At 37.0% G+C, this 26,247-nt stretch overlaps 1 long non-coding RNA gene across 5 annotated transcripts in view; it reads left to right on the forward strand.

Moving 5' to 3' along the window:
* LOC107314642 overlaps positions 1–26,247 on the forward strand; it is a 95,970-nt gene that overhangs the window by 45,333 nt on the left and 24,390 nt on the right. For all 5 annotated transcript variants that reach the window (XR_001555544.2, XR_001555540.2, XR_001555542.2 and 2 more), the window contains exons 3-6: positions 10,029–10,168; positions 23,144–23,265; positions 23,666–23,779; positions 23,871–23,986. This is a non-coding gene — a long non-coding RNA (uncharacterized LOC107314642). The remainder of the gene's footprint in view (positions 1–10,028; positions 10,169–23,143; positions 23,266–23,665; positions 23,780–23,870; positions 23,987–26,247) is intronic.

Below are 26,247 nucleotides of genomic sequence, written 5' to 3' on the forward strand. Positions count from 1 at the left end.
CATCTTCTTTGAAGATGAATCCCTAAAATCTTTGGGGAGTGTAGATGTAATTTAAAGATTTTTTTAAATTTTTTTTTTGCTCAACATTGCCCACATCTGGCTGAATAGTTTCAAGAAAGCTATTTTTGATGAAAGTTTTTGCGAAAATATTTTTTAAACATAAGGCTGTTTTTTGATACATAAAAATAGTTTGATTAAATGTTTTTCTTGGGTTCTTCCATAAAAGTTTATGAGTACCTTTAGCCTATGGGATGCTTAAGTAATGCATAGGGAGATGCCCAAGTTAGTGCATTTTAACTAAATGTCTTGAGGTAGACATCTACTCTTCCTTTGTAGCAAATAAAAATCAGGCAGTATACTTTAGTCTGGACTTCCTAGATGAGGATCTTGAATGTTTGTTACTCTTACTTTAATGTATATTAAACTCAGCAAGTAAAAAAATACTTGTCTGAGTCAGCTGTGTTTTCATATGTAAGTGCTACAACAGCTTTTGTGATCAGACTTGATTTTTTTCTTCAGTATCCCAAAGCTCATATAAACGTAGTTAGCTTCATCATGCGATCAACTATCTGTGTTGATAACTTAGCCTCAGTTAAACCGGTGGAAATTAAATCAGAACACATAGCACTGCAAAGATTATAGAGTAGCATTTCAGAAATAGGAAGATAAGCAGTTCTGTGATGACAATGTTGAAATGTATTTCTCCATTACTACAATGATATCTATTCTACAACACTCAAGCATCCAAGACTTTAGTCACAAAAGAAGAAAGTAACAAAACACCTAAAATCAGCATTCTAGAGCTGATCTGCCTGCTTTAAAGCACCCTGTGCAATAACCTGTAACGTAGTCATTCATTGTGGATGAAGTTTTAAAATTAGCAGGCTAATGTGAAACCCTCAAATATCAGCAAAGTCAAAGTATTTTAAGAATCTTGCTAAATGTCATTGGAATCATACACTTTGTATGGCTAACAAGAATTACTTTGACACCATGAATATTTTTGGTAAAAATATATCTGTATTATTTATAAAATCTTTCAGTGTGTATTATTTTTAGGTCAGAACTGATGGCTGAAGAAGCAAATGTGGAATCAGAGAACATCCTCAGGGAATGCAGAGTGTAGTAAATATGTATTGGCAATGTCTGTGACAAATTTCTGTTAAACCTGTCTTGGTCCATAGGTGTTGGGTTGTTCATTTTTTCTGACTGCTCCTCGTATACACACACACGCAGACTGGAAGTTCAGGTATTATCTGCATCAGATATCACATTGGCTTGCTGGTGAGCATAGCTAAAGCCACCTTTTTCTATCATTTTTTCTTGCACTTTTTCTTTCTCCATCTAGATAGAAGCTGAGAAATTTCTACTTTCCCCTACTGTCAAAATACTGTCAGGCCTATTTGCCCTTATATTTTGTCAAATACCTGTTAGATTACCATAGTAGCAAGCAGACTACAAGTGAATCTTTTCCTTGGACTACTGAGTTCCTATTTTAAGCCACTTGTAATTTGAAATATTAGAAACTTCTGGATCTCTTTACAGAGGCTAGGTGCAAAGCTGTCATGAGAGTAATGAATGACTTTGTAAAATTCACTGCCCTTCCAATCTCACCTACTAGTTAAGCAGAAAAGAGAATGGAGATGAAATAAGCCTTATGTTTACATTCAAGTCTATCCTCAAAGAAATTCTTACAGTATTTTAAAGAAAGGACAAGAATTTTAGATGAATAAAACAAAAACAGTTTGTAGTATTGCAGCACATCTCAAAAACCTTGCTCAGTCAAGTCATTAAAGTTCTCTACAGGTTCAATGCAAAGGGTTCCATTGCCTCTACCCAGATGAATTAGCGTTTGTCAGTTAGTTCTGAGAAGGAAGGGAGCAGGTCAGCTAGCACACAATAGCAGGAACAATGACTTGAGAAAGATCCTACTTATAAGCCCTGGGAGCTGAAGAGGTTTGTTGGGATTTTGGTTCAGAAATCAAGAAAAAGCTCTAACCACTCCAGGCACACAATATAATACAGACACCCTTTTGGAACCGCTGTAAGTTCATGTGGCAACTGAAGTCACTGCCAGTGCAATTACAGGAGATTTAACATGAGAGATTATGTATTTGGATATTCTGTATATCATTTCATTGTCTGAATTCATATTTATTTTTTTTTTTCCACAGAGAATACTGTACATGCAGTCCTGCTTAGAAAAAATGTAAGGGAATCATGCCTGGCTGACCTTTTCCTTACCTACTCTAAAGATACAAGAATTTGACGCAAATATCACATTTGCACTAACCAAATCAACACTAAATGCTCTGTGCTCTCTGAAGTGGATTGAATGTGTTTTTGTAGCTGAATACAGCTTTCTTTGAATTTCTTTTTGGGGCACATTGCTTTTGGCTAGACTGAGCCCAAGTATTGATGTTTTCCAGGGTATTTGGTGATTTCTGAAGTTCTCTCTGCAGACAGTGTCTAGTCTGTCCACTTCTAAGCAAACAGAAAATTACAAATAAAAACACAACAGGACACACTACATTAAAACCATGAATTTAGACCGCTTTGAAACAGAAAAATTTACACATATTCGGCTGCTTCAATAGCCTTTTTGTGAAGTTTGGAATATGAATGTGAATTTAACAAGATAACCATTTTATATTCTCAAAATCTGGGTAATAGCAACTGACTTTATACAAAGCTCTCCAAAGTTATTTTATCTTGGGAATTTACCTAAGAAATAGCAGCGCTTTGTGATTACATGTTTCCCAACTTTATACTGATTTATCTAGTGTTCTGTCAGAAGTGGCATTCAAGGACTGCTTAAAGTAACACAGATAAGCATGCACACCGAACAGCATTCCTTGGAGTAATGGTGAAGGACACCTACCAAAAGGTGGAGGACAACTTCTGGTTGACCTTTGGATCAAAAAAGAAACAAATAAGAGGGTGAAACGCTGAATGAAGAAAAATAATCTGGGGAACTCTGATCCTAAATGTATTGCATTGCTTCAGTATGACTTTGCTGCACATGCTGTAGGAATATTTGCCATTTTAGCCAGTGCTAAGGGGGCAGGACATGGGGAGATAGGGAGATATTTATTAGATGTGGCCCACTTTTTTTCCCCAATTTCTCAGATTTCTTTGTAAACTGAGATCAAATATCTTGTTAGAAATAAAATCACACTGACTCCCCTCAAATGAAATCTGAATGTAATTTTGTAGACCTGGTATATGGGAAATCAGTAATCACAGCCTGAACCTCTGATTAATCAGCTGAGGCAAGTGTTGGGTCAACTGTGGGAGCACAGGTGAGAGTAATTTAGCTGTGCTCCCAGAAGGAGTGGAGCTTGACTCCATCTCCTCTAGACCTCATTTAAGGGCTGACCACCTCTAAGGCATCATCTCTTTGAGATTGCTCCTCAGTGGAGGTTGCCTCAGTGGTTCCCCACACACCAAAGGCTTCCATTGGGTGAGTTTTTCCTGTAAATAACCTTTTGGGTATTTACCGTTACCATCTTTCCATTATTGTCACCATACTCCTAGTTATGCCATTTGTTTTGCCAATACATAAGGTCTTAGATCGTTGCCTTGGCCATAATAGAATCATAGTTAATGAACTAAGGAGAATTAAGGAGATATCCTTATTAAAGACATTTATCTTATACTTTCAAACAGACTGGAAATTAGTGAAGACACCATTGTGTGGTACATATCTACAAGATATTGCTAAAAAGTATTAATTAGACTGTATTTTGGTAGCAGAGTAGTTAGGAAGGTAGTGTTATGACTGTGTTATTTTCAACGCATTTTTACAAAAAATACCTCACAGAAAGAAACAGAGAACGTTTGGTTATATATTCATGTACAGCTAAGCCTACTCTGTACTCCCCAGAAGTGTCAAGAGCTTTATAAATCTCTACATGTAATGGCCTTATAGCTTAAATTAGAGTTTTAGTTTGGTCCTTTAAGCTGGAATCCTGACATTATATCTAATGTAATATAAACATAAACGCAACCAATACTCATATCCTGGGCAGCTGCCCTATCAGACTCTGACCAGACCTTACTTGTCCCAAACTGCACATACCTATTTTAAAGGCTAGCCTGTCATTAGTAGGTAGTAAGATCATAGAAGCAAGAGCTTCAAGTGTGACAGCAATCCCAATGAGTTTCATTTTCTGCAGAAGAAATAAAACTGAAAAGGCATAGAAAGTGAGATGAAGGTTGTGGAAGACTTCCTCTTATAAACAATAAGAAGTCAACAGCTAAGGCGTATCCCAGCACACCCACAGCCAACATTGCTTATGAGTTGCAACACTTAATATCCTCTGCCTGCCCAGAATTGCAGAGACAGGAGAACTGCAAGGTTTGCAAACAGTAGTATTGGCTATGAGCATGCACACAATTATTATTTTCTCCTTCCAAAATGATAAAAAAAACATCTTGCTTTCAGAAATTTATTTTGCCCAAGGGTGATGTTGTGGTGTTTCTCTATTTCTTACATAAGAGTAATTTAATTATAGCAGTGTGCACTCAAAGTCAATGTAGTGAGCTTTAAGATGATGTACCTTAGTTGGAAGCCTAGACTGTGTGAAGCACAATCATAGGTTATCACTCTGCCTACCCTAATCAAACAGGATTGAGATAGAATCACACACACACATACGCAAAAGTATAGGTGACTGTGCTAGGCAGGTCTTTAACTACGCTACTGTGGTCATTGAAGAAGCGGGATTTTTTTTTATTGTAAGCACCACTGCAGATCAAGTTGTCTAATTGCATCAGGACCAGCACTGCTTCATGCCCACAATGTCAAAAGGCATGTGTAGCTACTGTGTGACTCTCTGCACCTTGTCATATAGCTCACAGTAGTTGCAACTTACGTATCATGTTGAACATTGAAGAAAATCTCCCTACTATTTTTAGGAGATTCACTGGACATAGTAAGATCAACATGTTGACATAATTTAAAATTATCTCTGTAACTCCCTAAATTAAAATATATAGTCTATGCAATGAACCCATATAAAATGCAATATTATTGTTTTGGTCAGAGTTGGGTTTTTAAACATACTTTCTCAGGTCATGTTTTTGCTATTATATTCAGTGAATGGATAAAATCTCACACTACATCTTTAACCACTCTTGATACATTTAAGGTATTGCATTCTTGTTTGTCATCAACAGAAATTATTCTGTTTTCCACTGCTCTGACATAACCCTAGTTAGGAAAATGCAAGCTTAATGTAATCTTTTATAACACCATACACGGTACTGGTATCATTACACACAGAACATTTTACATCATGTTACTCCTAATCAAACTGTGATATTTTAACAGTTATTGAAAATCAGTAACAACTGAAGATTATTGTGATTTTCATTATAAATCCCATACCTTTGTGTTAAGCACATACATTTTTAGCATAATTACATTCTGGAATAATAACCACATTTAGAATTAATATTATATGTTACCAGCTACATTGTAGGTTTCACAAAGAGTATTATGTTGTCATTCATTGCCACATTTATCTAAAGAAAAGGCTAAACAATGCAGAAATGTGTATATTGCTGACAGAGTTTAGAAGAAACAGTTATAAAGGAGCAAATGGTGTGGATTCAGAATATTCTGACTGACAGATGGACTGAGCTTCGCATTTCCTTAGAGGCATTAGCATAATTAGGCAAAGTTGGGAAATGATTTATACTGTTTGGGAGTTATGGTTCATCTCCTGGTGATCCAAAACCAAGATTAACTTTCATTCTCTTTCTTACTCAAAGCCAAGAAGGCTAATAGAGGAGTAACTTTCTAGTCGGTGACTAATACAAATACTTTTATAGGTATCGAGACAAATATCCATTTGACATTCATGTAGTTGAATATGATCAAGGATTTCTTCATTTAGAATTTTCCATCTGGTATATTTTGGGAAATTGTATTGCATTATCTGTTAATCTCTGAAGGGTTTCAGTTTTATTGCCAATTCACAGAAGACTGACATGATGTTTGATAGGATATGATAGAAGGAGGTAGGCTGAAGCACTGAGATTCCTGTAGCCACTTGAGGAAGCCAGTAGTAAAATAGTTAATATGACTTAAAGCTGGCTTTTAATACACTATGTGTTTCTGTGCATAACCCTTTTGTGTGTTAATTCAAGTTCAAACTGCTTTTTTTATTAGTGATCTTTTGAAGAGGAAGTACACTGAATATTTTGTTGAAGACACTCCTTTAGTTCATTTGCTAAAAGTATAGAAAGACAGAGCAGGTTGCATTACATCAACAAATACGTACTATCTCTATTGTACATAATGGGAATGCAGCTATCTGAACCTGGCTGTGGGGAGAAACTGTGATGCTGGTGGAGCAGCATGGATCTCAACGATGTAACTATTGAGGTCTTAGAGACCAGAAGATATATTAATCTAGTTCATGGAACTAAAGCAGGCTAGCATGTGTGGATTATCGACATTTGTTTTTTGCTCAGTGTTTTCATATAAACAATTCATTCAAGTTTGATTCTGTTTTGTCACTAAGTAACCCATTCCAACATTGCCCAGCCCTTGTAGCAACTTTTACATGTACTGACATTAACATAACTAATAACAATACACTAGAAGATATGTTGAAATAGGTAGCAAGGCAAATCATGCAGTCTCAACTCATGCTGAGAGAAAGGTGTTTCCAACAGCCGGCTGCTTTATGGATCTGAATAAAAGTCCCAGGGACTACTATTTCCTCTAAGTGTACTCAACAGAAAGGAATGGAATAATTAAGGGGTAAATTATTTTACTCTAAATCTTGGACTGAAATTTGATAAACTTTCTTATAGCTTTACCTATTTATATTTCTTTACTGAAATTGCTATTTTTTCAGGGCTTTTTACGTTTTGTTTTGGGTTTTTTGTTTTGTTTATTTGTTTCTGTTTTTTGTTTTTTGGTGGAGATGACATTTGTAATATTTATTAAAAGCTGCTGGAATTTCCATGTGTTATATTTCCTTACCTATCCAAAAAGAGATGTAAGTAGATTTCTAGCTGCCTTTAATTTTAAAGTTTCTTTTTTTTTCCAGAGTGACCTTAGTGATAATGTGTTAAACTCTTCCATTGTTTTCATCTTTCTGTGTGTAGTGTATATATCCTACAGTATGCAAGTGAAGAGATTACTGCCTAACATGTATTGACCAAAAAAAGTTCCATGAAAAAGACTGAGAGATTATCTCAGCCATATTCCCATTTACCCTAAATACTGTATGTGGTACAACGTTCAGATTTGACTTTCTGCTTAAAAACTTATTTTTTCCCCTAAATTAATAGTATAATTACCATTTCTTAATAAAAGCAGCTACAGTGGAAATTTTAACATAGTCAAAGACCATATTGTTATTATAGCAAAAAATTTAAATGAACTTGTTTTGAACCATCCCCGGTAAACATTATCAAGAAATATTATTGAAAGAGAAAGATATAATAAGATATAGTAGCAACAGTATTCCGTCCCTTACCTTAGAAACAGATTTTTGTAGATTGTTGAGCAATGGGAATGATGGATCTGTAGGCTCATCGGGGTTAATGTTGACAATGAGCAATTATTATTTTTGACAAGAATACTAAAGGGTTTCAAGATGACTGTTCTAACTGAAAGCAGATTATGACTTTAGTTTTATTACTAACTGTCAAGCCTAGTTGTCAAGCATATAAAAGTGTGATACAAAGGAAGATCATTTTATTATAGTGAGAGACAAAGCAGAGATCAGATGATGACCTTTATTGTGGTTTGTTTTTTTTCAATTACCCACAGGAAGAAGGAGGCAGAGTCCTCAATGTTTTAAAAAGGGAAATGGGGGAGAAAACATCCGGGACAGGACACTTTCCTACAGAGAAAAAAAAAAAATACAGCAAAAAGCACAATATGATTTTAATGAAGCCAACATATGTGGATGTCTGTGGGTACTGATGTGTGACTTCTGTGTCTTTCTTGTAGATGTACTAGTATGATGGTGAGACAGTACTCCGCAGCAACCTTCCAGGGATTAACTGACTGTCTGACTCACAGCTACAAGTGGTTTTGTTTTGGTTTTTTTTTTTTGATCTGGTATTTAGTTGCGATATTTTCTTCTTGCCTGTTTAGGATGTGTTGCAATCTTAATTTTAGGGAGGAAGATCTTTTTCAAAGTGATTATTCAGCCCACACTGATGAAAGGTGAAAAATATTTGCTAAAGGGTGCTCCACCTCTCATTTGTTTGTTCTGTGTGCGCCTGTGACCATAGGTGATAATTTTGCTTCCATTGAGAAATAGCATTCTTCATTCTTGAAAAGGGCTCAAGTGTTCATTTATAACATCTACGGAGGGGAAGAAAAAATAAGCCTATTCTAGTTGTAATGCTTGAACTGAAATAAACTTTGGTTTCATGGAGGTTTGAATCTAGATCCAAATGTTACTGCTCACTTTATGTCTAGAACAGATTGAAATAGAGTCTGTTATTTAAAAAAACACACTACCTTTTGCAGATGTTACAAGACAGAGACCAACTTTGCTGCTTTGCTACTCACCCCACTTATCATTAAATGGAAAGGAAGTCTTCTGCACACTTCTGTAGATGAACCTGAACAAGTAAAGATGAAGGAAAACAGGGAGGTAGAGCACAGCCTGAAAGAGCATTACAACTTACGTACATAAACTGATTGAATCAGTTCTGAATGTGAATGTGCTGATATCATTTGATTCTCTACTCTGCTACATACCCTAGGTCTCTTAAACACTTTTTTTTTTTTTTTTTTTTTTTTTCCTGAAAGCAAGAAGTCTACAGAAAGTCATTTCCCATAATTGCTGGTTCTTATGACGTATAAAGAGGCATTTCTTAAATAAAATAAAAATAAATTGGTAAAACAAAGCAAGGAAACAAAGCTGGTGTCTCATTGGCACAAATGTTTACAATGAATCTGAGTTAATATAATGTGTACTGAAGATGCCAGATTTTCCATGAACGCTTTCTGGAAAAACAACAACAATCCATTCTCACCATAATTGAGTGAAGAAAGTATAGCAAGTGTATTGTGGTAAAGGCAACATGCCCCAAATTTGTTTCTTTAACACTATCATTCTCAGATAATATTTCATCTGCATAATATCTAAGATTTCCCTCAATTTCTCCTTTAGGTGTTATGAAGGAGCTCATCATAATAGGATCTTTTACTTCCGTGTGTACACCATGCATAAACTTTTGTTCATAGAGTCTTGGCTCAGAAGAACTTGGGGGATCTACATACCTAGATTTCTTTTTCATTTATCCTGAGCAATACTGTCAGTTCAGCCACTGCCGTACGTTCAAGCAGCACTAGATAATTCTCATTAGGACCGTTACAGTAGCCTTGATCTCTCAGAAACTACAGCTGCTGAGAACATAAATTGAACCAATCTTATGTGAGAGGTATGCCAGGAGATGCACTGCTTGATATTGTTTAAAAGCACTCATGAACAGAGCAAAACAAACTGCTTTTATAAAGCTGTCAGCCAGTAAATGTCTGTTATTCTCCTTGCATGCTGATCCTTACGAAGGATGCTCAATGCTCTTCTCTTACAACCTTTGCCTCAACTTCAGTTTGCTTATCCATCTTCTCTGTGAAGGAAGTGAAAGGATGCTACACAACAGGAAGTTGTGTATACCCGCATTTGCCAATGTTTTAAACTGTAGTTAAGAAAGGTTCCAAGTTTTTCACAGGGTTACATCACTTCCAAACAGAAAATCTAGAGATAAGTGGCTGCCTATTGCCCATTGACCAACAATCATGAAAATGCTTTGGGCATTCAACATGGAAGATGGTGGGACATCTATTACAGTAGTGATGATTTTTCAGGCCTGAAAATAATCTGGATAATCTGCTTGAATGTTTTCAGTTGAAAGATACATTTTAAACAATTTTTTGTTTAAACTTTGTGGTTTAAAAAAAAAAATTCTTACTATGCAGAAGAGTCTTTAGTTGTCACAGTGCCTTTTTGTTTTATTGTGGTGTTTTTTTTTTTACTTTTTAGGACCATATAGCTGGCTGTGAACAGGCTGCGATTGTGCACAGGGGAAAACAGCAAGGACTAGACTGAGTGGATTCAGAAGAGTACTGTCTGACGTTAGATGAAGGCAGAATTGTGGGAATGTCTGCTTCTATCTCATGCAGGTGAGCAGAGGATACATAAGATGACATTTTATTTTGTGGTTGAATAGTGAAAGATGCATAAGGCTTTGAGGTCAGGCAGGCTCTGTAGAGACTAACTATAGCCAATTCTGAATTCCTGATGATCCTAAAGCTCTGTGGTTACAAATTTCCTTGCAAGAAAGCACCCCAGGAAATCCCTCAGCTCTGAACTCTACTAGTAGTCTTTTTAACCCTTGCCCAAAAGTCCATTTCATGAAAAGTGACAGAACATTAAATACACATCTTACATTTTGATACAGTTGTGTTTCCTTTCTCGTCCTCTCAGCTTCCATCCATGTGTCTCTGCGCGCACACACACACACACACACATCTATCTGTCTATATATAATCTGCAGCGGAAGCCCATGTATAGTGTAAATTCTGGGAATAATTAAGAAAAGGATACTGCATCCTCCAGCAGACGGAATGCATCTTTTTCATTTAAAGCAGTTTTTTTTTTTTTTCTTTACCACCAACTTGCTGCAATTAGGAAGTTGTTGGAGAGATATCAATTGAGATTTGGGAACTGCTTTCTGGAAATGTTTTGAATTAAAATCTAATTGGTAGCTTTCTTTGATAACTATTTTATTGTTGGGTGCAGCTAAATGGAAATCAACCACAAAGGGAACCAAATTTTGTTTGTCATTAGTTTTAACTCGATTTCACAAATGATTTACATATATGATATTTTCCTTATTTGTTCTGTAACATTCTTAATCTTCAGTTAGAAGCAGTTAGACTGCTGCAGTGTTGTTTTTTTAATCATCATTTTAAATAATCTATTTTATCTTAAGTATGGGTTTCAACAAAATGGAGAAATGCCCCTAAATGAATCAAAGTTAAATTTCTGGCATTTTATGAAGAAACTAGGAAACTAATGGCCCCAAGGATGGAATTTTATTGTTTTTACCTAGGACATCTTTGAGTTTTGGGGCCAAAGGAAAATAGGCCTACACTGCAAATATATGATAGTAACAAAGCAATATGTTGAAAAGCAACTATTGCATAGGAATGATGTGAAAGGTCAAGGTTCAGATACATGGTCATCTTTCACCAGTTTAACATGTTATGAGTACATCAAGTGAGCTGTGTCCATTTGTGATCGCTAAGCTTAAAGCAAACGCGAGTACAGTGTACAACGTGAGTTCAGTGTACAACATGAGAAAGTTGAAAGATAACTTTAAGTACAGGAAAGATTAATGAACACTTTTATGGAAGGAAGATGGGATGTGAGAATCTATCATGGCAGAAATGGAATTTTACTAACAAAGAGTGGCAAATAGCCTGAGCATTCAGGACTTGATTGAAAGCATGCTTGACTGAGCCTAGTTGTTTGTATGGACTTTGGACTGTGCCCTTGGAATGTAAGAGACATCTTTCTGGTGAAGCCAAAATTGTCACAGGGGAGACACAGTTGATATTTGTCTGGACTTAATTAAACTTGTCATTGGTAATAGGCAGGTATAGATGGTGTGCTCATTATGGAAACACAAATATTGAAAGACTTTTCTCTCAAAAACTGAGTGAGCAGGCAAAGTGCAGTATCAGTTTCTTAATTTGTTTGCAACTGAAATATTGTGCCTCGTAGCAGCAAAGAGGAGAGTAGGATCTTGCTGTATCAGTGATTGTGAGCCTAGCATCTCCTGTCTTCTGATTGATTTAGCAATAAAACAGTTTTCACTTCAGTGGAGCATAACAACAGAAGTGATATACCATTTTCATGAGTCCCTAAGCAGAATGCTGCTGCCCAGGGTACTCCGCCTTCAGGAAACTGAGGTGATACAGTGCATTGGCAAAGTTTCTTAAGAAACTGAACCACCACACCTGTAATGTCTCAGTGTTGTGCACGGTGCTGTCTGGAAACCTGTTTACAGAAGAGCTCAAGAGTGTTGAGATCAGCATTTAAATTGCTTTTTCACACAGCTTCTTGTTAACACAGCTTCTTGTTAATTTTGCCTGTGCTCAGGGAGCATTTTGCTGATGTTTCTTGATATCTATCTTGCTTATTCGGTGCCTCTTTTACCATTGTACATAAGCGAGATAATCATAGGTTAGAAAGGCAGTGTTCAAAGAGCCATACTGTCAATGAATATCCAGGTTCTTTGCATTACTTTCTGAACAGAGCATTTTGCTTCCAGAAGGGCATGGTAACAGTTCACCGGTAATTTTTTCATGTGGAAAGGTAACACTTAATGAAAAAAAAATTGGGGCTCAATAATGCCTTTGTTATAGGAAACCATATAGGGGAGAAAAGGCCACTGGAGGTTCACCCATTGCCGAGAGATTCTCTCTGAGCTTTCTGCCTGCAGATTGCTTTGCAGATGGCCTCTGGTATTAGAACTCTGAGACCGTTACAGCCTAAGAATAAATAAAGAATATTGGGAACGGATAGAAATGCAGAGGACCAAATGGAAAAGAAATACCTTTTAAAGTAAGCAATATTTCTGACAGTTTGATCATCAGTGACAGAAAAGGTGATATTTTAAACAGTTAGAAAAGGTTTCTAAAAAGCGTTTGTTAATTTTGGCAGTCTGAGGTGTATTCTAGAAATTCGAGTAAGAATATTTAAGCTACTACTTGGTCATGTCTACTTGGGTTGTGACAAATTGGGAAAGACATCAGCTTCTGCACAGGTGGCAGCTCCACAGTTCCTTAGAAGCTTTGGAAAGGAGTAGAAAAGATTTTGCAGGACTGTATCACTGAAAGGCTTTTAGAAAGAGGAGGAGGCATTCACCAGTACCCCGAAATCGCTGCCTGTGAGGGGGCCAAAGCCTCCATGGCAGAACTCTTCCCGAGGCATGGCAGTAATCACAGGTCTGGGGATGTCCAGAGATTATTTCTGCATCTCCCAGAGCATCATCTTTCCAAAGACAACCCCAGCCTGCATTCAGTTTTAGCCAGGCATTGGCTTGCTATCACAGCTACTTCCACAAGGGTGTGCCAATCAAACAGACTGCATTCTAGTGCATAAGGATACGAAACAGTGCCAGAGTGTATAAAACGTGCTATTAATCCTGAGTGCTTCTTTGCTCAATCCATTTATGAAAGCATATTTGAAAGCAGGTAAAGTCATATTGAACGTACACACAACAGAAAAAGAAAAAATAAATCTGTATCCAGAGAATTTTTATAGTCAAGTGTTTTTAAAAAATCAGTACAGGAATGCTGGCTTTTTACCTTCTCTTGTTTTAACCTATGACTGATTCATCAGTTGAAGTGTAAAGGAACAGATCTTCTTATGGTAATAGATTCTCAGGGGCTATTAGTGTAAATGTAAATGCTCAACATAGATGTTACATAGGTGGGTGTTAAAGGGAAAACATAAATTGTCAGTAATATAAAGCAGTCTGTTTGTACCGTGGGGTGAAAAAGTGAAGATTGTTAGAAATCAGAGACTCAGAAATGCCTCCCAGAGTTGGTTGTGAGTGGAGTCTCCCATTGTGAGTAATTATAAGAAACCTACTGTGCAAGAGTCAATTCTGGTCCTTTAGTTCAACAGGCAAGACACTTACCTGAAAATAGCAGGGATTTCAGGTGAGATTTGTGAAAGAGCTTATATGAGTTAAACATCTGGCTGCTATGGAAGGCGGGCACCTCAATTTGTGGAGTTAACTGAAAATTCTTGGGACTGTATATTTTTCTATAGGCCTTGACTAGAATTTTTTCTGTTTTTCATAACAACTGTGAATTTTTAACAGCGGCGAATAAGAAAACATCATTCCAGTGAATGCCCAAGAGAATATTTTAGTTGAATATTTTAGATAGGGAATATTTTTAGTTGATCAGCCCAATAAAAAATACAAGATGGACTCCAAAATATTGGATGAAAATAATTTCTAAAAAGCCAGTTGGTTCTTGTCTGACATTTTTCACTTTTGCAAGTTTATGGTTTCCTGGTTCTCTTTGGAACTCAGTGAGTTTAAAACATACTTTATTTAAATATATATAGATATGATCACATGACTCTATAAATCAGATCTTCCAGGGAAGCAACAAATTCATTCTGAGATAAAATTAGGAGACTCGATCCTGTATTGATTGAGGCTGTATTGATTATTCTTCTTAAGATTCTGGAGCATTTAGTCTGCTTAATGAAAAATACACTGTTTGAGCTTCTCTCTATTGCTGCATGTGTCTTGATGGTGATTGCAGGAGGCACTGAAAAGATGGCTCTGACACCTGCCTGTCACCACTGCCCAGTGCAAGTGTACAGCCTGACACAGACCAAACCTGAATGGATGTGATCAATCCCTGTGCTGTGGAATTAGAGGAGGAAACAAGCCCTGAAAACACCTCCCCACCTTGCATAAAATTCACAGTCATCTTGAGAAAGGACCCTAGGCAAAAATCCTAGGCACTAAGGATCAAACCTGTGCTTAGTAGGAGAAGTTTTACTTTCTTAATCATTGTGAAGTGTCAGTTCCCAGCAGCTAACACATTCTAATATGCTGCCTTTTTATGATGATGTGAGAACCACAAGAAGTCTGGGATTCTAAATTCCTTTCAGATCCTTTATATAAAAAAAAGTCCAGATGTCTCACAAAACATTTCAAGAACTTTATTTGAAAAACATTTTCTTTCTAAATGAGAATTTATGCAAAGTACAATTAAACATGTTTTTCTAACTAAATATACTCATCTGTATCTTGTGGCAGGGGAAAATAAATATGTAAAAATAAAAACAATCTGAGGCACAAAGTTAATTATGTTGTGCCAGTTAGACTCAGATTTCCTGATAGTGGAACATGCATTCTCTCCTTCTGTAATCCCAGACTCCTAGATCTGCTCATCAAGCTGAGTCCTTGGTCTCATCTTCAACAGGAAATACTTCTCAAGCTTCTTATATTCTGTTGGTCAAAATTCTTTCAATTAGTAATGCACCAATCCAGGCAATTACATCTGTGAACGTGCTGAGAGAAAACTGCAGTGTATCCAGCCATTTCAAGGCCCAATTGAATAATGACTTCTGTGCAGTTTGCGACATATTACACTTTCCTATAACTTTGAGTAAGGCACCCTTCTAAAAACCCAGTCTATTTGAATGCCCTTTCCCCCCTCTTTTAAGGACAGTTACTGTGTTTTCTTTCTCCAGTCCTGTGGGACTTCCCCAAGCCTTCCATATTCTTGAAAATGATCACTTCTAGTTCAGAGATTACCTTGACTTGCTCTATAAGTACTTTAAGGTGAATTTTCTAGCAAACCTTGATTCCTGAAGTGCACCCCATTCATCTAAGTACTTCAATTTATACTTTTCCTATCACAGATACTACCTGTCTTTTCTAAAATGAAAAATCTTAGTTTTGCAACTAATTTACATGCCACAGATTGAATCACAATTGGCAGAAAATTGTCTTCTTTTGGTACCAATAAGTCATTTTGCAGTTCAGACTTTTTGATCTGAACTTACGCTAGAGTTCCTTTGTCTTCCATATTGCTTTGTTACATTTCTTCTTCTCCCTTGAGCCTGATGACTACCATGTCATCTTCTCTTTTCTTGGTCAATTGTCTTTCATCTTGTTGGCATTCACGTCTTGGTGTATGAGCAGACCTTGTACAACTGATGCTTTTTTTTACTGGGTTCTATTGTGCTGTCAAGTGTGGTTTAAACATAATAATCTCATAAAAACTTAAAATTACAAAACTCTTATTAATTCGCAAACATGTTAAAGAAGCACAGGTAGCAAATTAGCTGAGAATCTCATCAATCATCTGCACTTACAGTAAATATCCTACTTGCAGGGATGCTGCATGCCTCTGAAAGTCAACAGTTGTTTTGGAATTACTTGATCAAATTTATGAAACACTGCATCACATTTATGGCACATAGTGTTGTGATAAGTTGTTCAAAGTGTTTGTCAGCTTCCCTTAAAGAAAGAAAGAAAAATCATTAAACATTATCATACAAAATAACAAGAACCCTCAGAGGTTAGCATCTTCATTTTTTTTCCTTGCTATTCCCCATAAGATTCAAGCTGTCTTTAAACTTTCTGCTTCTTCAGTTTAATTCTTTTTTTCTTTGCAGTCTAATTTAATAGAAATTCCTTTAATTTTCTACTATGAAAAGTTATAAATAATGACATTTCTAAAAGTAAATAACTTCTAGGAGCCTTTTAAAAAGCATGCAGCTGTTCTAACATAAGAGATCCTAGTTTGCTCATTTTAACACAAACCACAGAGAGGTCAAAGAATTCAGGTATATATATATATTATTTTTTACTACCCATTAATGCAAATTCCACCAGTGTATTCATGTTATTTCTTTAGGCACCTTCAGAATGCCAGCAGGTAATTGAGTAATCTGAGCTAATGGTGCTCATGTCAGGTGCCTAAAGAAATACCCTGAGGGTGACATTTGGAGCCAACTTAACATATACTCCTGGTTTCACAACTAAGAAGATGAATCTGTCAGAAATATAAACAGTAATAAGAGAGAAGTGCTAATAAAAACATTTATTTCACTAAGGATTTTGTTCTTCATGCATCATCTTCCGAACAAATCTCTGGTTTGACTAAAAGATGGTTAGTATGTACCACAGTATAGAATAGGTAACAGGATGTCATTTCACAGCATCTTGGAAGCATACATATTGGGACCGTTATTTCTGTTGTACTGCGGAAAAGGAGGCTGCTCACTACAAGGTTTAAAAAAAATAAGAGAGAGAAAGTTTTTACTAGGAGGTTCCACCATAAGATGTTACCCAGGAGAAAAAATAAAAGTGGTATTTGTGGCAGTGCTGGCCAGGAAAATTTTTGATGTGTGAATTATTCTTCTTTCAGCTATAGTTGCTAACGTGTGCGAGTGATGATACCCACAACAACAACGCTTTTGCTTATTATAGTTTGCAAAACCAAAGGAAGGATATAGTAAAAACAAAACTGTGAGAGATTGGTGCTCCAGGGTCGGAATGAAAGTGTTCACAGACAGTTCTAGCATAAAATACTAACAGTCTGATTTTCCAGAGGAGGGAAGGATAGGAAAGTGCTTTTCTAGAGCTTGTCCTGCACAGTCCCCATTTCTGGGACTGTGTTGGTATGGCTAACAATTGTTTCCTATGTGGTCATCTGTTACGCACCCCAAAATATGCTCTTTCTTGTTGTTTGAGAACAGGTGAATCGCTTTCTACTATAAGACATTGATTTGTCTGAGAAGGACTGCATCTTTCTGGCACTGATAGTTGAGGTAGACTGCTTGTTCATTCAAGAGTTTAAGGCACTTGGCTGTCAATATTTGCGTGGATTTTTTTTGCTGTTTTCTGCAATAAACTTCATAGAAATGTTTTATACACTACACAACTGGAGCTGTGGCCTTCTCTTGCATCCCTGTGTGTCCAACCCATGTGAACTGACTTAGGAATTGCTTTTATCTGGGGAAAACTCTCTGTGCTAATTTTTAGGATAACTCCCTTACTTCAATACATAAAGAAACGAGAGCCAACCTCCTCTACTGAACAAGAACTAGCACAGAATGTTTTATAATAGATGAAGTCTTTCAGATCTAACATGTCAGTATCAAAGACCACAGCACATTCAGCACTTAAATGACTCTGTAACTGCTGTTGGAGTACTTCATGATGGTGCTTTTCTGCCCTCTCTCCTGGCCATTCCTGTGCCCTCCTACTCCGTATTTACATGCACCTGCCTCCTTATTAACACCTCGTTAAGGCACACACCTGCTGTGGTTTTACTTAAGCCCATTGCACTGCAGCTATTAACCCTGTATATTTCATTATGAGGCACTCAGCACAATAGCAGTACTGAGTAAGGTTCATTAATGAGTCACACAGCCAAGAAAAATTGGTTTTGTGTGGATGTCCTTTTCGTTCAGTTTCTTCACATGCACATACAACCCCCTTTTTAATAATTGATTATGTTTTAAATATGTTCCCCAGAAAAAAAAATACATGAACGCGCATGCATTAAATCCAGCTGAAATAGCACAGTTTTGAGACATAACATTAATGGACAGAAATGCAATACATATTTATAAATGTTAAGAAGGGCAACAATGAAACCACAGCTCCAGGGCTTAGGAGATCTTAGTTTTATTCCAAGGTTTGTCAAACATCTGTGGTTTAATCAGCAAGCTGTAACCTCTACCTATGCTGCTTCTGAAAAGTAAATGTATCTTGTGCATGTGCTTAGCCTAGGACACGGACACACCTCATAAAAATATATATATATATACTTTGCTTTGCACAATTATATCTATACATATGATCCAACTCCATCAACTTCACTGGGGAAAAAAAAAAAAGAAAAAAAAAAAAAAGTAGCAAAGCTCATTAATATCTGTAGGACAAGAAAACTGATGAGTATGCACCCAGTTGAATTCATATGAAATTCCAAATGTTAGTGGCACTTTCTCCAGTAGCTTCACTGAATTTATTTCAAAATCCGCAATCACAGTGTGAGTGTATTAAGATGAGAAACTGGTCAAAGATGGTTGCTTCATAATGATTGAATCATGAAATACCACAATTCTTTATTTGATCACAATCCCATGAATCTACCCCAAGGATAATTGAAGCTATGGAAATTAGTTTGGGTTGAAACATTGTTCCCTTATGGGACAGCTACAAAAAGACTATTGGTGTTTCAGCAAGACAGTAAGAGGTACCCTATGATATATCCACACGTGATCCACGATTTACTGCAATTGCATTAAGTGGCCACAGATGAGTATTTCTTACCAAAGAGTTTTATGGAAGGATGGTTTGCGATTGAGTTGTTTTTCATCATTCTTTATCAAGAACCGTGGTTTTGCTTGGTCAAATCTCTCATAGTTATGTCATGAAAGAAACAAGAGATGTTCTTTCAAGTTTTACAGTGCTTGTGTTGCTTAGTAATATGGTGCTGTTCATACGCATCTGAGAAACTTCTATTTCTATATTATTGCAATTAGAATTGCAAAGCTTTTCTCGTTTTAGCAAGTTCAGATGTACCTTAATAAGATGCCTGGATTTCAAATGTGTCAGTTCTAGGAGTTTAGGATTCCTGCAACTGTAGTCAATTTAACATTTGCTGTTTAATGCATGTAATGCACATTTGTTCTACTGTATCTTGATAACTGGTTTCCCTTTGGTATTTTATATTCTCATGGAAGTCTCTTTTCATTCCTATTGTTCACTTGGTGGATGCCAGTTGTGCTAGTGATCCTGGATGTTTTTGAAGAATGAAAAAATATAAGGGAAAAAAACCTTTCTGAATAGAAAAAGTTACTGTATCACTCCTCCCAGATGCTTACTTTGAGTGGAGATGATAATCCTTGCAAATATTAAAAGTACTCGTATGCACTTCAAGGTGATCCATGTGTAAACCAACCCATTAAATCTGGCTGTAGTTTACACATTTCTTCATCAGGGAAGCCCACCAGTGTGGTGTTTTTAATAGGCATTGAAAGCTATACTCTATTATTCACTGAGTAGAACTGACATTGGGTTTGATTCAGTAAGGAACGCTAACTGCATAAACAGATGTCAACTGCTATTTGGTCTGGTGACCATGGACTAGATAAATATATGGAAAATTTCACAAGGAGCACAGAACTAAAGAGAGGAATCATCTTTAAATGGCAGGATGATGAGCCTACTAGCAAAGTTTTCAGCATACTGGATCAGTACTTTTTGATGTTCATCCAGAAAGAATAGAAAGAAGGAGGGTGGGATTCATCCCACAAAGGAGGAATAAAGCAGTAATACGGCACTTGTGAACTATTTATTGATCTCATGATCTCTGTTTCACATACCTTAGTCAGTGCTTACTGAGTGTCGTCAAAGGATAATATCTAGGATACCACAGCTACCAACAACCTAGACAGAGTCTGCTGAATCAATGGGAAGAGTTCTGTTGCATGCTGTGGACTAAATGTCCAGGACCTCAGACAGGCCAGCAGGGGCAGGCTCTTCTCTTGGGGGTAAATCTTGCAGTCCATTAACTTTTAGTGGCAACAGTGTCCACACGTTTTATCCATTATGATTCTATATTCATATTAGTATGTAAATAAATATCTGTCTCTCTACAGCCCCAGAGACTATGCCCTCTTCTGCTAAGCCCATTATAAATATATACAGAATGACAAACTCTTCCACTTCGTCCCAGGGCTTGTCTCTAAGCGCTGATCCTCTCTCTCGCTTGCCTGATGGCAGAGAAAAAGAAATCATACACTGAACAGTATTATCCTCTATGGAACATTTTGTTCTGTACGGTGGAAATTTCACTGCAACACGGGATCAAAAAACTGCCTGAACATTGATTCCTTTTCTCTCCTCGGAGTATCAGAAACAGGGAAGGGAAGCTGCACGTCATAGGCTAGTTACTTCTTATTTGTCTTAGCTGCTGGAGGAGGCAGGCAATTAGAATGGAATTTCAGGTATAATTTCATGTTAGACCCAATCCAGTGTAGCTGCAGGCTCTTGCTGAGAGTGACAGCCCAGCTCTCCCCTCTCTCCATCTGCTCCAGCTGGAGAGTGCCTTTTCTCTTGCACTGGACTGACTGTAGACCAAATAAATCCAAACCATTGATTTATGTAAAATTGTTGTGGAGAGGTTGTGCAAATGAGGAAAAAAGTCACCAAACCACCGCTTGTGTGAACTTACCTGTCAGTCTCACTCTTTTTCAATTGGTGCAACAGAAATGGAAGGCTGTTGGCTGGAAGCAGGCAGGACAGCAGGATGGTTTAGATTGAGTCCCCTCAGGAGCCACTTACAGCAACACCAGAGAAAGGAGGGTAGAGCAGGATATGGCCTATGTTGCCCTGACACTGCATTCACTGGACAACAGGTTGTTTTAAGGGAGCATTAAAACACTTGTGGCCCCAACTCTCATACATCAAGGAGAGAATGCAGTTGTTGAAAGTTGTAGTCTCTTATTTCACTCTTGCTCCCTCGCAGTCTGCAAGATCGTGAGTCCCTTCAGCTTCCATTGATTTCAGCAGAAGGTAATGACATTCATAGAACTGGGAATTTAAAGCTATAAATCCTGCTCATACTATAAAATACTCTACTTGTAACCAAATATACTTGACATTATTGGGAATTATGTAAATAAAACCAAAACCACCTGCCAGACAGTTTTTATACTGGGGAAACAGAGTCTCGATTTCCAATGGTATTTTAAAATTGATGTCATTTAATAAAACAATAAATTTATATTTTCCAGTTTTGTCATTAGGAGGCTTAAAGGCAGTTCCATGTGTGGCACCTACTTGCATTTAACTCCTGGATTTATTACAACGAACATCACTTTAAAACAACGCGCTCCCATTTTCAAAGGAAAATGAATAGTTAATGGTTTCAGAATTATTATTCTTTTCCACACAATCTCATAAAAATTTCCCAATGAAAAAGCTAATAGACCAATGGCGAGACACTTACATATGCAAATATGTTTCAGTGAAAGAGTTAAAGTGCTTTATAATATAAATTTGCTTTCAGTGCCAATATAATTAGGTTGTAACAAGCAAACCCCTGCAACATAACACAGTGAAAATTTGAAAATTTGATTCTGCCTGGCAAACAACCAAGTCCCTGCGTGTGCACAAACCTGACATTAATAAGCTACAAGAGATTACATGATTTAGAAAAGAAGCACTTGGTGTTACAAAATCAAATAATAGATCTCTAGGCTATAATTAGGAGAATTGGGATTCAACAATGAAGTCATAATAATGTAATTTAGCTGTAAGTAACAGAGCCATGGAGTCACATTAGGAGGTGTGATCACATCTTTCAGCAAAGCTCGGCTGTGTAGACTTATTGCTGTTCAGTTTAGTCTAGTACACAGCAACCTGTTGGCACGGAGCTCAGGCTGACAGCCTCTTGTTCTCTAGGGGCAGTATGGCAAAGTGCCACCCGTGCATTTTTATTTCAGTCTTGTGACTTTTAAGTCAAAACAATAAAATTATATATACTGAGTGCAGAGTTGCCTGTGAATATTTGGATAAATTACTGCACAGCGTGGGTTTAGAGGCCGTTTAACAACAAATATACGTATAAAAGGAGGAGAAAAAAAAAAAGAAAAACAGCTTAAGCAGGGTGTTAGATTTCTAGTAGGCTTCATGAACGTGTTGTGTTCAGCTACATGTAGTATTCCATTTCTGTTAAAGAGATAAAGGAGAAAATATCTCCGGATCTGCACTATCTGGTAACTGTAGGTGTGAGCCTGCTTTCCACGAGTCTTTCATGCTAATATGATATGGTTATTGGGCATGTTGAGTTTGGAATGCAGGTGTTGCACAGGCACTTCATGCTGGTAGCCTGCCTGGTGCAGAATGCAGCACTGCAGCATTGCATGGCCCTGCAGCCCCAGGCACAGCAGCTAGGAGCCCCAGGCAGGCAGCACGCTGCTGCTCACATGGCTGCTGACAGCACTTCAAACTCAACACCACAATTTTTGTGAAAGTTGCCATTTGATTCAAGCCGTTGCAAAGTGATACATCATACTAATAGCCCTTCTCCTCTGCCTGTGTATCACTCAGCCACAGCTCTGTCTTTGGGCTGTTATTAATTTAAGGTTGTTTTGCAAATTTTGGCCACAATTGTTTCTTCGTCATTCACTTGTCATAACTAATAAAACAGATATACCGCATTCATTTGGTGAGTACGTCGTTTGGGAGCTGGTGGCTCAGTTACAAGTGAAATGCTCCCTATTCCATTGTTCATTAGCTGATTCTTTTCCTGCAGCCCTGCACTCTTCATAGCTACCTAAGAGTCCTGGGACTGACCCACAGAACCCTGCTTCCCTCCTGTTCCCTGCAGGCTTCCTAGAGGCCACTGAGCTAAGCCCAGCTCCCTGAGCACCCAGCAGCCCTGAGCTGCCTTTTGTGTCCAGGCTTATGGTCTGATTTCCCCTCACAAAACGCATGCGCAAAGATTTAGTTGGTTCTCAAGTGTGAAAAATACTTTGGAACTTGTGAGAAAGGATGAGAAGAATTGCTGTGTTTCTTTTTCATTTTGCAGCCTGCGAGACAAATGGAAGCGATGGATCGGCATCAGCTCTGAATTTGGACTGCCTGAAAATTCAAATGAATTTAAATAAAAATTTGAAATGGGTTGTTCCATTCTTGTTACAGCTTCATCAGGTGAGGCTGGTGGTCCAACACCATTCCCATCTCTGGAGGAAACACGAAAGCTTCTGCTTTCATTTACTCTTTTGTATAAAGTTAAATAAACCTAATGCATTCTTTTAGGCAAACAGAAAAAGTATCTTCCACCTGTTACTTTTGTTAGGTCCATTTTGTTTTTATTTGCAGTTTCTTTCAATTACTGTTCATTTTATTAGTTCTTTATGGCTTTGCCCTTTTTCTTTTCTATTTTGATGACACTTTGATTTGTTTCAAACTGCCCTTTATTTTCATTTTCTTTCCAAGCATGTTGATTTGCAGACGTTTCTTCTATTTCTTTTATGCTTTAAATGATCTGTTTGTTTTATTTCCTTTATTTGCATAGCACTTACTTTTCATGACCTTTTTGTTGCTGCAGCTGCTGCCGCTTCTGGACTGTTGGTGTTTTCTCCTCCTTTGTAAGCAGGAAACATGGAGAGAAAGCAAACCAAATCCCTATGAAGGCAATCATCCAAACACAAAATCTTTTCTGGTATTTATTTATTTATATTAGTCTGCAGTATGGCCAAAAGGTGTTGGGATTTTTCAAAGTACAAGCCAAAATATTTTCTTTCTTTTTACAGAAATGCGTTACAGCATCTCTTTGTATTCCTATCCAAAGATCATAGCTGAGCAGACCTCTTTAAGGTGGGTCAGTTCCTCAGTAGCGCTTTCACGAGCAAAGACTCTTATAATGGAGGTAAGTAAACATGAAGGCAGTTGTGGAGGTGTTTCTTGAGGCTCTCAGTCACTGATGATGTTGACAGCTTTGAGTATTTGCTGCTAGTATGAAGTTCTGTATGAATGTTTAAAAATTAATATTATTGAACAAAGTAAAATTTCCTGTAGCAAAGGTTACAGAATATTTATACTTAATTATTGCTGTAAGAGTGTGTTCCCCAGCAGGGATCTGTGAGTCTGCCAACAGGCATACAGATATATGTATGTTTATACACATGCCCACATAGGTATTTAGATAAAAATTACAGTATTTTTCATTCGAAATATCATTATTATATCTGCAGTGTTACAGTTATCTGATGTGTGGGTATGTATGTTTAGTGCCCGTGTGTATTACACGTTGTTAGCTTAATGAAGGATGATGATAGTAACATAAGATAAACTAGACATGATCTAGAGTTTATAATCCCTTCTTTCAGACTCAGTTTACATTCAGTTTACAAAAGCTGATGTTCATTCAAGTTATTAGTATTGAAACTATGGCTATCAGAATAATTTCTAAACTTGATTCTGTGGTTCACAGTAGAAAAAATAACTTGCCTTTAGAACTGCTGTTATTCTATTAAAAAAAATAATGGTATATTTAAATTGGTTCCTCATTTTCTGGTGCTCTGTCACAAATTGGTGTTTCGCCAGAAAAACGGGGTATGTATCAAATCACCATCTTATATTTTCATGCTTGGTAGTTTGCAGTGATCTGTGGACTGAAGTCTGCATTAAGGCATGGTTTTGGGATACTTTCCCTTATTAGAAAGTTTCTTATTGCTCCTTCCATCACTGATGTTTGCACCATTTTATATGTGTATGTGTATATATTTACATATGCACACGTGTGCACACCTATCACCTAGCCAAAGCCAGAACAGCCTCTGTCTCAACTTGTCTACAAGTTATGCACATTCTAGGGAATGTAACTTGAATAATGTTCAAAGAGAGAGTGTGTGAGTTAGCCCAAGGGTAGAAGCCAGTCATGTGCAACAGGTTACATGATTTTACATAACTTTGGTGGAGGAGGTGGAAAAAAAAAAAAAAAAAAAGGAACCTCATGTCAATATTACAGGAAATATTTTAGAATACACTTAGAATACAAATGGAATGTTTGTCCTCACTGATTTGTTCATGTACTTCAGTACAGTACTTGGTTTTCACCATGCCAGGATCTTTTTCCTACCTTCCCTTAATATAATTCATCACAAAAGGAAAAGAAAATGCAAACAGTTTTTGTACAGTGTTTTTTTTAACAAAGACCAGAGCAATTTCAGTTTGTCTCTTTGGAAAGTTAACTTGAGTAGCACTGAAGTTGCTACAATAGTATTTTATTAATTACCCACCATAGAGTGGTTTCCCATTCTCTCTAACAATTACTGTTTTGAAGTGTCCAGAAGTATGGTTAGGCCTTTCACCAAACACACAACGTGGATAGTACTTTATAAACACAGCTCAGACAGTGATCTTCAGTTCCTCATCAAAGTCTGCCTAAAATGAGCTGAAAGATACTTTGATAGCACCAACACAGATCAGGCCTAATTATCTAATGGCTCACCCAAAGGTTTCTTCTGTCTCAGTCAGTTTGTGTACTTAACAAAAGATAAACACACATACTGATGTACAGTGACACATTCCAAATCTGTCTTCTGCAAAGCTCAGAATGCAGTCACTGCTCTGCTTCATTCTTTTTCTTCACCATAATTACTTCAGTTTCCAGAATAGCTGCCTTATATCCAACAGAACTACTATATTATTAGACAAAAGTAATTTTACATATAAATTATTTAAGTTTCATCTACGATTAGCTCTACATATGAGCAATGTTTTCACAGGATACATCTTTTCTTTTTCAGAGTCGCACACACTAAATAAATGAATAAAGACACAGCTGTATATTTCACCACTTATACTAGTGCACTGTTCCTATCAGAAAACTTGGAAATCAAAACATTCCCCATAGTCCCTCAGTATGCATTAAAGATAAAGACTGTAGTCATAACTTTTTTTTCAAAACATGAAATGCATTTTATGCAACAATGCCTCAGATGAGACACAAACTCAACAGAGCTTACAAATATTCGACATTAGCTCTTTTCAGAGCATTGCTACAGCCTTATTGGTGATTGCAGATGCACTGGTATTTTGTAAACCCGGTCTTTAGATTAAAATTCATGAAAGATAGCTCACTTGCATAAATAAATCAGGTATGCAAAAATAAAGTTTAAACATCCA

The sequence above is a fragment of the Coturnix japonica genome, chromosome 5, assembly GCF_001577835.2.
Source record: "Coturnix japonica isolate 7356 chromosome 5, Coturnix japonica 2.1, whole genome shotgun sequence".
Taxonomy (NCBI): domain Eukaryota; kingdom Metazoa; phylum Chordata; class Aves; order Galliformes; family Phasianidae; genus Coturnix; species Coturnix japonica.